General features: G+C 46.5%; 1 protein-coding gene across 7 annotated transcripts in view; it reads right to left on the bottom strand.

Annotated features, from left to right (window-relative positions):
* LOC144294232 (uncharacterized) overlaps nucleotides 1–13,511 on the bottom strand; it is a 398,687-nt gene that overhangs the window by 283,610 nt on the left and 101,566 nt on the right. The gene's annotated exons all lie outside the window — the stretch shown is intronic.

Below are 13,511 nucleotides of genomic sequence, written 5' to 3'. Positions count from 1 at the left end.
AGGCCCTGGAAAAGATTGTTGTTGTTGTTGTTTGTTCTTATACTTTCAGACATCCTTTCCTGGTGCATTTGGTGCCGGGGCTGAGGTCTGGGAATCACTGATTGAACTCCAGTGTTGTATCGAGAAATAGTCAATCCCGCAGAAGCTCAGCACTGTATCAACAGGGCAGCCAAGAGAGGCAGAAGTCAGGAAAATGGGGTATTGAAATAACCATGATAATTCAAAGATGGAAATAAGTCAGCTTCTTTCTTAACAACAGAGCCAGAAGAGCCTGCTCATTTTTGTCAGATTCTAAGCCCCAGGAAGTGTGATGGAGAGGAAACAGGATGCCAGCCCTGGGTGCTCTGCCACCAGCATTTGTGCAGCATGCCAGGCAGTGCCCAGGACCCCACAGCTTAACACAAGAGGAAAATCTGACCTGTGATACTCCAGGTAGGATACCCAAGCTGAAAATCGCAGTTCCTACCACACTCCCTAAAATTCAGCCATTAGAGAGTCATTCCTTTTGAGTTAACAAGCATTCTCATTTAAAATGCATATGCCTCTGGGAACATTAGCACAGATATTGTACTCTGAACAATCTTTTTTTAATAACATCTTGCAGGACTTTAGCAAATTCAAATGCCCACAGGATAGAAACCAGTTACATAAATGTGCAAATCTGGCCAAGAAAGAGACCATAGAGTTGGCAGGGGAAGAAGAATTAGGACTGGTTGTCCCACCAAAAAGCCTTCAAATTAATAATAGTGGTAATGCACAGTGCTTAACAATGACACAACAGACATATCTGCCAGCCAATTTTCCACCCCTAAAATGCAAAGGGGCCTGGGTTAATGCTAGTGGTATAACCCTGATGGCAAGTGATGCAGAGCATTTTCTCCTGTGCGTGTTGGCCACGTCTATGTCTTCCTCTGTGAGATTTCTGTTCATGTCTTTTGCCCATTTCATGATTGGACTGTTTGTTTCTTGGGTGTTGAGTTTAATAAGTTCTTTATAGATCTTGGAAACTAGCCCTTTATCTGATATGTCATTTGCAAATATCTTCTCCCATTCTGTAGGTTGTCTTTGAGTTTTGTTGACTGTATCCTTTGCTGTGCAAAAGCTTCTTATCTTGATGAAGTCCCAATAGTTCATTTTTGCTTTTGTTTCTCTTGCCTTCGTGGATGTATCTTGCAAGAAGTTACTGTGGCCGAGTTCAAAAAGGGTGTTGCCTGTGTTCTCCTCCAGGATTTTGATGGATTCTTGTCTCACATTTAGATCTTTCATCCATTTTGAGTTTATCTTTGTGTCTGGTGCAAGAGAGTGGTCCAGTTTCATTCTTCTGCATGTGGATGTCCAATTTTCCCAGCACCGTTTATTGAAGAGACAGTCTTTCTTCCAGTGGATAGTCTTTCCTCCTTTATCGAATATTAGTTGACCATAAAGTTCAGGGTCCACTTCTGGGTTCTCTATTCTGTTCCATTGATCTATGTGTCTGTTTTTGTGCCAGGACCACACTGTCTTGATGACCACAGCTGTGTAGTACAACCTGAAATCTGGCATTGTGATGCCCCCAGCTATGGTTTTCTTTTTTAAAATTCCCCTGGCTATTCGGGGTCTTTTCTGATTCCACAAAAATCTTAAAATAATTTGTTCTAGCTCTCTGAAGAAAGCCCATGGTATTTTGATAGGGATTGCATTAAATGTGCAAATTGCCCTGGGAAACATTGACATTTTCACAATATTAATTCTGCCAATCCATGAGCATGGAATATTTTTCCATCTCTTTGTGTCTTCCTCAATTTCTTTCAGAAGTGTCTTTGGTTTTTAGGGTATAGATCCTTTACCTCTTTGATTAGGTTTATTCCTAGGTATCTTATGCTTTTGGGTGCAATTGTAAATGGGATTGACTCCTTAATTTCTCTTTCTTCAGTCTCATTGTTAGTGTATAAAATTGCCACTGACTTCTGGGCATTGATTTTGTATTCTGCCACACTGCCGAATTGCTGTATGAGTTCTAGCAATCTTGTGGTGGAGGCTTTTGGGTTTTCTATGTAGAGTATCATGTCATCGGCGAAGAGGGAGAGTTTGACTTCTTCTTTGCCAATTTGAATGCCTTTAATGTCTTTTTGTTGTCTGATTATTGAGGCTAGGACTTCCAGTACTATGTTGAATAGCAGTGGTGAGAGTGGACATCCCTGTCTTGTTCCTGATCTTAGGGGAAAGGTTCCCAGTGCTACCCCATTGAGAATGGTATTTGCTGTGGGCTTTTTGTAGATGGCTTTTAAGATGTCGAGGAAGGTTCCCTCTATCCCTACACTCTGAAGAGTGTTGATCAGGAATGGATGCTGTATTTTGTCAAATGCTTTCTCTGCATCTAATGAGAGGATCATATGGTTCTTGGTTTTTCTCTTGTTGATATGATGAATCACACTGATTGTTTTACGAGTGTTGAACCATCCTTGTGTCCCGGGGATAAATCCTACTCGGTCATGGTGAATAATTTTATTAATGTATTGTTGGATCTTATTGGCTAGTATCTTGTTGAGAATTTTTGTATCCATGTTCATCAGGGATATTGGTCTGTAATTCTCCTTTTTGGTGGGGTCTTTGTCTGGTTTTGGAATTAAGGTGATGCTGGCCTCATAGAACGAATTTGGAAGTACTCCATCTCTTTCTATCTTTCCAAACAGCTTTAGGAGAATAGGTATGGTTTCTTCTTTAAACGTTTGATAGAATTCCCCTGGGAAGCCATCTGGCCCTGGACTCTTGTGTCTTGGGAGGTTTTTGATGACTGCTTCAATTTCCTCCCTGGTTATTGGCCTGTTCAGGTTTTCTATTTCTTCCTGTTCCAGTTTTGGTAGTTTGTGGTTTTCCCGGAATGCGTCCATTTCTTCTAGATTGCCTAATTTATTGGCGTATAGCTGTTCATAATATGTTTTTAAAATCGTTTGTATTTCCTGGGTGTTGGTAGTGATCTCTCCTTTCTCATTCATGATTTTATTAATTTGAGTCTTCTCTCTCTTCTTTTTAATAAGGCTGGCTAATGGTTTATCTATCTTATTAATTCTTTCAAAGAACCAACTCCTGGTTTTGTATCTCTTCCACAGTTATTCAGGTCTCGATTTCGTTGAGTTCTGCTAGAATCTTTACTAACTCTCTTCTTCTGCTGGGTGTAGGATCTATTTGCTGTTTTTTCTCTAACTCCTTTAGGTGTAAGGTTAGCTTTTGTATTTGAGTTCTTTCCATTTATTGGATGGATGCTTGTATTGCGATGTATTTCCCCTTCAGGACTGCTTTTGCTGCATCCCAAAGATTTTGAACGGTTGTATCTTCATTCTCATTAGTTTCCATGAATCTTTTTAATTCTTCCTTAATTTCCTGGTTGACTCTTTCATCTTTTAGCAGGATGGTCCTTAACCTCCACGTGTTTGAGGTCCTTCCAAACTTCTTGTTATGATTTAGTTCTAATTTCAAGGCATTATGGTCTGAGAATATGCAGGGGACGATCCCAATCTTTTGGTATCTGTTCAGACCCGATTTGTGACCCAGTATGTGGTCTATTCTAGAGAAAGTTCCATGTGCACTTGAGAAGAATGTGTATTCAGTTGAGTTTGGATGTAAAGTTCTGTAGATATCTGTGAAATCCATCTGGTCCAGTGTATTATTTAAAGCTCTCGTTTCTTTGGAGATGTTGTGCTTTGAAGACCTATCTAGTATAGAAAGAGCTAGATTGAAGTCACCAAGTATAAGTGTATTATTATCTATGTATGTCTTAACTTTGCTTGTGAATTGATTGATATATTTGGCAGCTCCCACATTCGGGGCATATATATTGAGGATTGTTAAGTCCTCTTGTTGGATAGATCCTTTAAGTATGATATAGTGTCCCTCTTCATCTCTCACTACAGTCTTCGGGGTAAATTTTAGTTTATCTGATATAAGGATGGCTACCCCTGCTTTCTTTTGAGGACCATTTGAATGGTAAATGGTTCTCCAACCTTTTATTTTCAGGCTGTAGGTGTCCTTCTGTCTAAAATGAGTCTCTTGTAGACAGCAAATAGATGGGTCCTGCTTTTTTATCCAGTCTGAAACCCTGCACCTTTGATGGGGTCATTAAGCCTGTTCACATTCAGAGTTACTGTTGAAAGGTATGAGTTTAGGGTCATCATGATATTTATTCAGTCCTTGTTTTTGTGGATTGTTCCACTGGACTTCTTCTTAAAGGGGAATTTTAAGAGTCCCCTTAAAATTTCTTGCAGAGCTGGTTTGGAGGTCACATATTTTTTCAGTTCCTGCCTGTCTTGGAAGCTCTTTATCTCTCCTTCCATTCTGAATGAGAGCCTTGCTGGATAAAGTATTCTTGGTTGCATGTTCTTCTCATTGAGGACCCTGAATATATCCTGGCAGCCCTTTCTAGCCTGCCAGGTCTCTGTGGAGAGGTCTGCTGTTACCTAATACTCCTCCCCATAAAAGTCAGGGATTTCTTGTCTCTTGCTGCTTTAAGGATCTTCTCTTTATCTTTGGAATTTGCAAGCTTCACTATTAAGTGTCGAGGTGTTGAACGGTTTTTATTGATTTGGGGGGGGGGTCTCTCTATTTCCTGGATCTGACTGCCTGTTTCCCTTCCCAGATTAGGAAAGTTTTCAGCTAGGATTTGTTCAAATACATATTCTGGCCCTCTGTCCCTTTCAGCGCCCTTGGGAACCCCAAATAAACGTAGGTTTTTCTTCCTCAGGCTGTCGTTTATTTCCCTTAATCTATCTTCATAGTCTTTTAATTGTCTCTTTTTTTCCTCAGTTTCCCTCTTTGCCATCAACTTGTCTTCTATGTCACTCACTCCTCGTGTTCTTCCACCTCGTTAACCCTCCTCGTTAGGACTTCTAGTTTGGATTGCATCTCATTCAATTGATTTTTAATTTCTGCCTGATTAGATCTAAATTCTGCAGTCATGAAGTCTCTTGAGTCCTTTATGCTTTTTTCTAGAGCCACCAGTAGTTTTATAATACTGCTTCTGAATTGGCTTTCTGACATTGAATTGTAATCCAGATTTTGTAACTCTGTGGGAGAGAAGACTGTTTCTGATTCTTTCTTTTGAGGTGACGTTTTCCTTCTAGTCATTTTGCTCAGTGCACAGTGGCCAAAAACAAGTTGTATTGGGAAAAGGAGAAAAAGAGAGGAGAGAAAGAAGGAGAGAAAAGAGAAAAAGAAAAAAGGAAGAAAAAAAGAAAATAAGAGAAGAAAAAGAGAAAGAGAAAGAAAAAGAAAGAAATGGAAAAAGGGTGGGGGAAGCAAACAGAAATCAAAAAAAAAAAAAAAAAAAAACCCCACGGGGGCTATCTTCTGATTCTGTATACTTTAAGTCCATTGACTTCCCCTGGATCTTGTCCGTCTAGCTGGTCTCCTGGGGGAGGGGCCTGCTGTGCTGATTTTCAGGTGTTAGCACTTGGGGGAGCTGCTCTGCCCCCTGCCTGGTGCAGGGCTCAGTGGGGGTTGTTTACCCCGCGAGGCCCCAGGAGGAACAACCGCAGTGGCGGGGCCAGCTCTGCAGCCCTGGAGTCAGCCCCCGCAGTAGCTCCAGAGCTCTCCGTCTGCAGGGCCTGGAGGCTCCGGGCGGGGCCGCTGATCTGCTCAGCTCGGGGCAGGAGCGTCCTCGCTGTCCTGGGCCCTCCCGGCCTCTGCCTGTCCCGGGGGAGGCCGGATCCTGGGCTGTGTCCCGGCGCCCTGTGCCTCCGGTCTGTGCTGTTGGATTCGCGCTTCCGCCCCGCAGCCCCCTCCACGGAGCCGCCCCCGACCCCTCCGAGCTGCTCCCGCCCCGCAGCCCCCTCTGCGGAGCCTCCCCCGAGCCCCCCGAGCTCCTCCCGCCCCGCAGCCCCCTCCGCAGAGCCGCCCCCGAGCCCCCCGAGCTGCTCCCGCCCTGCAGCCCCCTCCGCGGAGCCGCCCCCGAGCCCCCCGAGCTGCTCCCGCCCCGCAGCCCCCTCCGCGGAGCCGCCCCCGAGCCCCCCGAGCTGCTCCGGGTCCCCCGTGCGCGCTGCAGCCCTTAGGGAGCTCGGCGCACTCTCCCGGGGCGCAGGTGTCTGTTAGTGTCCCCGGAGCCCGAGGGCATCCTCGCCCTTCTGGGTCCTGCTCCAACTCCCTGCGAGCCCCTTTCCCCCGGGAAGGTCGGTGCAGCTCCTGCTCCTCCGGGACGGGGCTCTCCTGTCCTGGGGACACTCGCCCCAGCCTCAGCCCGGCTCCTGGCGGGGCCCCTCCCCCTTGGAGGCCTTTTGCTTCTTTATTTCTTTTTCCCCGTCTTCCTACCTTGATAGAAGCGCGAACTCTTCTCCCTGTAGCATTCCAGCTGGTCTCTCTTAAATCTCATCCGAATTCGTCGATTTTCAGGATGATTTGAAGGTTATCTAGGTAATTTGGTGGGGACAGGTGACTTGGGGACCCTACTCTTCCGCCATCTTGCCCCTCCTCCTCACTGTGAACTTTAAACATAAACTATAGATACTATAGATACTCGGTGATAATGACATGTCAGCAAAAGTTCATTTATTATAACAAATTTGACACTCTGGTGAGGATTTTGATAGCTGAAGAGGCTGTGTGTGTTGGGGAGCAAGGATATATGGGAAACTTCTGTACCCTCTGATCATCAGGCTGTACACCTAAAACTGCTCCAAAACATAAAATCCATTAAAAAATAAGTTTAAGAAAATGCGTCTTTGGATCAATTAAGCATGAGTTCATCATAGCAAGCCACTAGGCAAACTTGCTGGTTATTATTCCCAGATAAGCCAACCTGAATGGGTGCCCACACTGGTATTCAGTGACTTAAAGCTCTGTGTGCACACTGCTTTCCAAAGCACTTTCCCAGATCATCTGTCCTATAAACCACAGCATCCCTGTTAGGACACAAACAGGTAAGTCAGGTGAAGGGGAATCCCAGGCCAGCCCTGACAACCAAGTCTCACTTCCCATCCAGCAGTCAGCACCTAGCACCTTGACCCTTTATGAAAAGTCTCTGCTTCCTCTGAGCATCTTGACTTAATATTCATCCCCAGATGGTCAGGGACAACCTGTCTAGTTGAGGTGCTTCTCCAGTGCCTAGTGTGGCCAGCTCAAGGAGAGCCTCTGATAGAGCTTAGGGAGACACCCCCCAGGGCAGGAGGTAAGTTCTTGGTCAGGACTTCCTCCAGGGGCTTGGAGAAAAGTATCCGATTACTGTCTCCAGAACAGTTTCCACCAGTGTTCTCACTCACACACATGCACTCTCTCATACAAATTTACCTTTCCTCCTGGACCCCTAGATTAAGCATGACATCTCCTGGGGCCCCAGATGAAGGAGTTCTGAAAGCGTGTGCCACAGAAACCCAGGCATACATTTAGCAAGTGCTTGCTAAGTACAGGTTAGGTTCAATGGAAATATGGTCTTTTCAACCCATCAAACAGGACACAACCAAACATCTTTGTGCATATGCATATATACAATCATACTTAATATAAAATGTGTGTTTGCAATATATATACTATGAGCGCAAGAGTGAAATAAATATGTAGTTGCATTCAAAGTATGTGCATAGTATGTCTAGATAGATAAATAGATACAGATAAAATGAAAACTTAGCTATTGAAAGAAGGAAAGACAGAGAAATGAGGAGTCAGCCTGACTACAGACTCCATGCTTAACAAAATGGTGACACACATATAATTCCACATTCATTTCGAGGATTTGCAACTGTGCTATGTATTCCAGGAAGGCTCAATTTACAACCTCACTCAAAATAAGAAACTGCTCTCCATGGGAACTTAGATCTTCCCCAGTTCTTCCATTTGCCCCCACTGTCTGGGCCTGACAAAGTCCCTCCCCAGATGCCCTCCGCTGCTGTAGGACTCCGGTCTCACCAGGACCTTCCTGGAGCCTCCTTATGTCAGGAGATCCCCTGCTGCTCCACAGAGACACAATGAGTGGAGCAGCAGGTGCCAACCAGCTTAAGAAACTAGCAGAGCTCCTTTCTGGGATGACACAGAGGCTGGAGTTCGCACTCCAAAGTTCTCCCCATCAATAAGAGAAGCAGCTTCTGAACCACAGGAGAAAACAGGGAGCTATTGGATCATTACTGGTCAGGATTTTCCAGAGAAACTGAACTAATAGGAGATATGTATGTACATGTAGAGGCAGATGCAGATGCAGATGCAAATGTAGATGTAGAGAAAGGGGATTATTATGAAGAAGTTGCCATAATGTAATTATATAACATAAAGGAATTATATATTTATTACAGATGAAAGAGTTTTTCTTATAAGTAATTAGCTCATGTGATTGTGGAGGCTGAGAAGTTGAGTCCCAGGAGGGCTGATGGGGTAAGTTCCAGTCTGGCCCAAAGGCAGGAGAAGGATATCCCAGCTTGAGCAGTTAAGCATAGAGACTGAATTTGCCCTTCTTCCACTTTTTGTTCCATCCAGCCCCCAGTGGTCTGGATGAGGCCCACTCACATCAGGGAGGGCAATCTGCTTTACTCAGCCTACTGATTCAGATGTTAATCCCAGGTGGAAACACCAGCACAGACACACCCAGAAATGTTTGACCAAATATGTGGGTCTCCTATGTCTCAGCCAAGTTGACACATAAAACTAACCTTCATACAACTCTAACAATGGCATCAGGTATTTTTTAATCATTTTCCCAAATCTAATTTGACACTCAGATGAGATAGCCAATTCCCTTAGTGTGGTTCTTCTTGCGGCTGACTGTGGATACAATCCAAGGCAAGAAGCTATGCTGCAGGCAAGCCCTGACCCTGTAGGGAGGAGGTCAGCATAGGGGGTGTGTGAACAAGGAGTGACAAGGGAGCTCTGGGTCTCAGTGCTCTTCCACCAAGGGTGAGGTCCTCAGGTCACCTGTCCACTTCCCTTTAGCACTGAATGAGGCCATTAACCCACCCACTGCTGCCCACCCCAAGCCAGGAATATCAGGCAGAGTGTCAGGTCCTGGAGGATGGAACTCTGGTGGCCCAACGAGTTATAGGTTCTACAGGCAGCAGGTCTCCAGAATGTTCTAAACAACAGCAGAATCTACGGTTCCCATGACCCCCTTGGGAATATAAATCTGATTCTCTCAGACCCCAGACTGTACACCCCACAACTGTTTCTCACACTGAGTCTCTGTCCAGCACACAGAGCAAAAGCAGCAGTAAGAGAAGGAAAACAACTCCAAAAGCACTTTTTCCTCCACTAAGAGGCTTTCCATTGTCATGTGCCACTGACAGTCAGTTTCAGAGTAGGAAGGCCTTTGGGAAACACTATTCCAACAACAGCAGCTTCCCCTGCAGGGTTCAGAACCAAGATTTCACTGGGAAAAACAACCATGCCAAATAGAAGTCTAGAGGTGCTCTACTTCTTAACTATGGTCCTTCTTTATTATAGGAATGAGACTCACACAGCATCTGCTAGCACTGGAATTGGGAAAATACCTGCCTGATTGATTATAAAGTTAGGGTCTTGCCTAGAGACCTTCCCCGTTGCCCCTTGCCTGGCTCCAGTTTAACTGCAGAACAACCATGAGAAGTGGAGTTTGAATTCCCCTCATAGAGAGAAGCTTGGACTCACCTAGAGCAGACCCAAGTGTATCCCAGGCACACCAGGCCCCAGAGCTGCTTCAAAAAGACCTGGGACCAGGCCAGCCAGTGGTGTCAGACAGCAGAAGCAAGTGGCTGTGGCCAGCTGGACCTGCCCTGGCCTTTGAAGAGACAACAGTGACCACCTGCACTGACCCAAGCTGCTATCCCATCACTGCCCAGCAAACCACACAGAGAGGGTCTTGAAACAACCTCCCGTGTATATCTGAGTCACAATTCTGTGGTTGGCAGTTGGGTGGATGGCTGCAAGTAATCCAGCTTCTGGACCAGAAGGCACCCATTCTCCAGAAGAGCCCCCACCCTCAGTCTTGCTCACACAGCACATCAGGCTGGAAGGCAGAGCAAAAGGACATAGGCCTCTTGAGTCCCACTTTGCCATGTTTTATTGGCCAAAACCAGTCCTGAGACCAGCCCAGAATCTGGAGTAGGTGTATAAATATGAAGAAAGGCATGGGCAGGGTGTTACTGATGGTGCCACTCTCCACTTCAGTCCAGCATCTCTACAAACTCAGCCTCTGGCCTCTGGCCTCTACCTCAACCATAGATCAAGGAGGTAGTTGGATTCAATTGTGTGACAAATCAACCTATCAAAGGAAGAGGGTCACAAATCCTGGAACCCAGTGGACCTACCCCAGGTGATGTGATAGGATCATCCAGAGCAGTTTTAAAACCACCAGTGCCCAGGCCCCAGGTAAGATATGTTGAGTGAGAACTTCTGGGCTGGGTCAGCTAGCAAAATCTCTTGGAAGACAACCCAGGTAACTCTAACAGGAAGCCAAGGGATGGAATTGCAGGCCTGGCCTGAGGAAAGCAAAGAGCTCTTTCCCAGCCTGGCCACCCCTTAAAATCCCACAGGAACTTTGTAAATCCCATTGCCCAGGCTACACTGCAGACAAATAAACCAGAGCCTCTGTGGTGGGTTCTATAAGCTCTCCATGTGATTCCAGGGGACAGTGGTTCTAGGAGCTGTTCTGAGGAGCTGGGAGTTCATGTTAGTCTAAAGGTGGCAGGAGTATTTCTGTGGTACAGCAGCCCAACCTTCAGGCATCCCCTGTTATACTGGGCTTTTCTAGCAGGAACCTCATCTAGTTTTCCTTTCCTAGGAATGCTCCCCAGCTGTGCCCTGCACCCTATCACTGGCACCCAAGCCAAAGCTCTGAACTCTGCTGATGACAAATGACAAGAGCAGTGATTAGGAAATGTCCCTTACCCATCACTCACTTTGGATCCAGTTTTAAATGCCTGCTGTTACTCATGGGAGAGACCAGAAGAGCTCCCCCAGGCTTCTTCTTCTGGGAAAACCACTGGAATCACTTGGCTGGTGTCATCTCCCAGGTGGGGCGTGGGGGCGGGGGGAGACAGCCGTGTAACCCCCTTCTCAGCCACATGTCACCTCCATCTCCAAGGCACCAAGCCCTGAGAGGGAAAGGATATACTTCCAGAAGGCAGCTCCTTAACATCAAGCTGCTCATGCCTCAGCACCACCCTCCTCCTTCCAGTCCAGCCCTGGCCTCCCCACCTCGGATTCTGCTGTGGGAATACAGAAGAAGGAACCAAGGGGACAGAGCTGGCCAGAGGTCTTGCACAAGTACAGAAAGACACAGGCATGCATGTACACACACAACACATATGTACACACGTTCATGTGCACACACATGCACACGGACCCTGGTTAGTTTGGATCTCAAGCACCCTCACTTACCAGGGGAAAAACCATACTATCACCTAGGCCTGGTATTTTTTCTAAATTTGGTCATATTGAGTGGTAGTGTCTTCTTGGATGAATTTAAAAGAAATCTGCAGGGAAAATAGCTACTCAGTCAGCTGCCCCAAGATGCCCAAAGGTCCATATCCACACTGTGGGGGCTATAGTTCCCCAACTCTGGCCTCACTTCAGTCCCCTCTTGACATTTCCTGAGTTGCAGGCCCAAGGAATTGTCCTTGCCAGACTCCCCTGGGATTTTGCAGCTGAGTCTGCCAGTCCCCCACCCACCCCAGGACTCCTTGTAGCCTCTCCCATGTTTGGATCAAGCAATGCCAACTCAAGACAGAAAGACCCAGTAACAGGAGGCCCACCCAGTCCTGTACTGGTGGGGCTCCCTAAGCACCCACTCTGATCCAGCCTCTGTGCTGGGGCTGGATTTGAGGTCCAGTCTCTACCATTATGAGGGCGTTTGTCTGCAGCTCCACAAACAGACTCTGCTGGTACAAGCAGAGAAGGGAGGATGCTGGCAAGTGCTGAAGAGGCTGGAGAAACTGGCTCAGACCAGCACAGGGACACAGGGGGTAGTGGTCTCATTCCGGTCCTGGCTGCTGCCACTGCCAGCCATCACCACCAAGAGTGAGCCCTGCAAACCCTGGCACAGGCCCTCACACCTAAAGTGCCAGATGTCAGAAGGTAAGGAGAGGTGTCCTTAGCCAACTTGGCCACCCCCAAGTTTCTCTGAAGTAGAAATGGGCCTGGATGCCAGAAAAGTGATATATGCCTGCCCACACACACCCCACACACACACCCTAGGGCAGGTCATCTAGTTGCCTTGGACCTCAAATGCCTTATGTCAAGTGAAGGAAGTGATGAATCACTAGCTATGACATTCGGTAGCTTAAAAGATATAAATAGGAATTGCATTTGTGAACCACCTTGAATTGTCCTCCGAATGAATAAGCACAGCATGCAAAGCTTTTAACACCTCACAGTGAATGGCTCCAGGACAGACCCACAATCCAACTTGGGCCATGCAGGGGCAATGAGACTCACTTTGGAGTTTTGAATGAACTCTCAGAGGCAGACAGACTCTCTTGTCTGGATTAAAGGTGGCCACAAGGTGAGGGTATGGTTGATAGAGCAAAGTCCCCATAGAGCCTGAGAATTAACCAAAGTGGTGGAAGGTACAACTAGAGAAGGAGAGAAAACAAGTCCAAAGAGGATTCAGATACTCAGCTCCTTCTCTCATTTCTCCTCTGTACACAGCCTCTGATCCAAGACAGCTGCTCCAGCTCCTGCCACCTCATCTACATTCTAGTCAACAGAAAAGAGGAATAGACAAAGGTTGAAAGCCAGCTGTCTTCAAGAAAGGCACCTGGAAGCCACCATATGGTACTTTAACTTACATCCAATGGCCTTGAGTTAATCATAGAGACTGCACACAACCATAAGGCAAGCTGAGAAACATCATCTTTACCCTAGGTGACCTTCTAAAATCAGGACTAAAAAAGAAAGTAGGGTTCTATTCTTATAGAAGGATCAATATTAGTGACAACTGGCCTTTTGGCTAATCATCACCTTGGCCAATGAGCCTGAGGGGGGCTTTCTCAGGATCTTAGGGCCATCAGCTTTGCACTTGCCTTATACCAAGAGGCCTGCCTACTGGCAAGTGCTTTTGGAAAACCTCTGTCTCATGCTTTCCCAGAGCTGAAATTCAGTCTCTAATCACCTCCTTGGGATCCTAAAGATAGAGCACTTGGGATGGAGAGACTGTTTCCAGGCAAAGGTTTCCATCTGCTTTACTGACCACTGGGACATTCTTTTGAATAATAGCCTTGGCCACAAGACTAGGACTACAAAACCCCAAAACAGAACCTCAAGTCCTCATTGCTATGAGAAGACAGAACTATCTAGCCAAAACAATGGCTTAGTTATACAGATTTCAAGGGAAAGTTTCAGCTGGGCTTTTATCTTTTGGCTGGATGGGTGGGCACCCAGCCAGTGGGGGTGCCACAGGCTTGGCCTCACCTCTGACCACAGCTGGGATAGTTTGACCTCCAATAGGCTCTGCCCTTATCAGCTTTGGGGGCCTGACTGGCTCGTGGAAGAATGGGGAGTAAGGCATATCATCCAGAACTTTGGGACTGGGCCTCTGCTGTCCCAGAGAGTCACAGGGTATAGAATCATCTTCACACCAAGGCTCC

The sequence above is a fragment of the Canis aureus genome, chromosome 22 (genome assembly GCF_053574225.1).
Source record: "Canis aureus isolate CA01 chromosome 22, VMU_Caureus_v.1.0, whole genome shotgun sequence".
Lineage (NCBI taxonomy): Eukaryota > Metazoa > Chordata > Mammalia > Carnivora > Canidae > Canis > Canis aureus.
The sequence above is the reverse complement of the archived record's forward strand: the minus strand, read 5'-3'. Positions and strand labels throughout refer to the sequence as shown.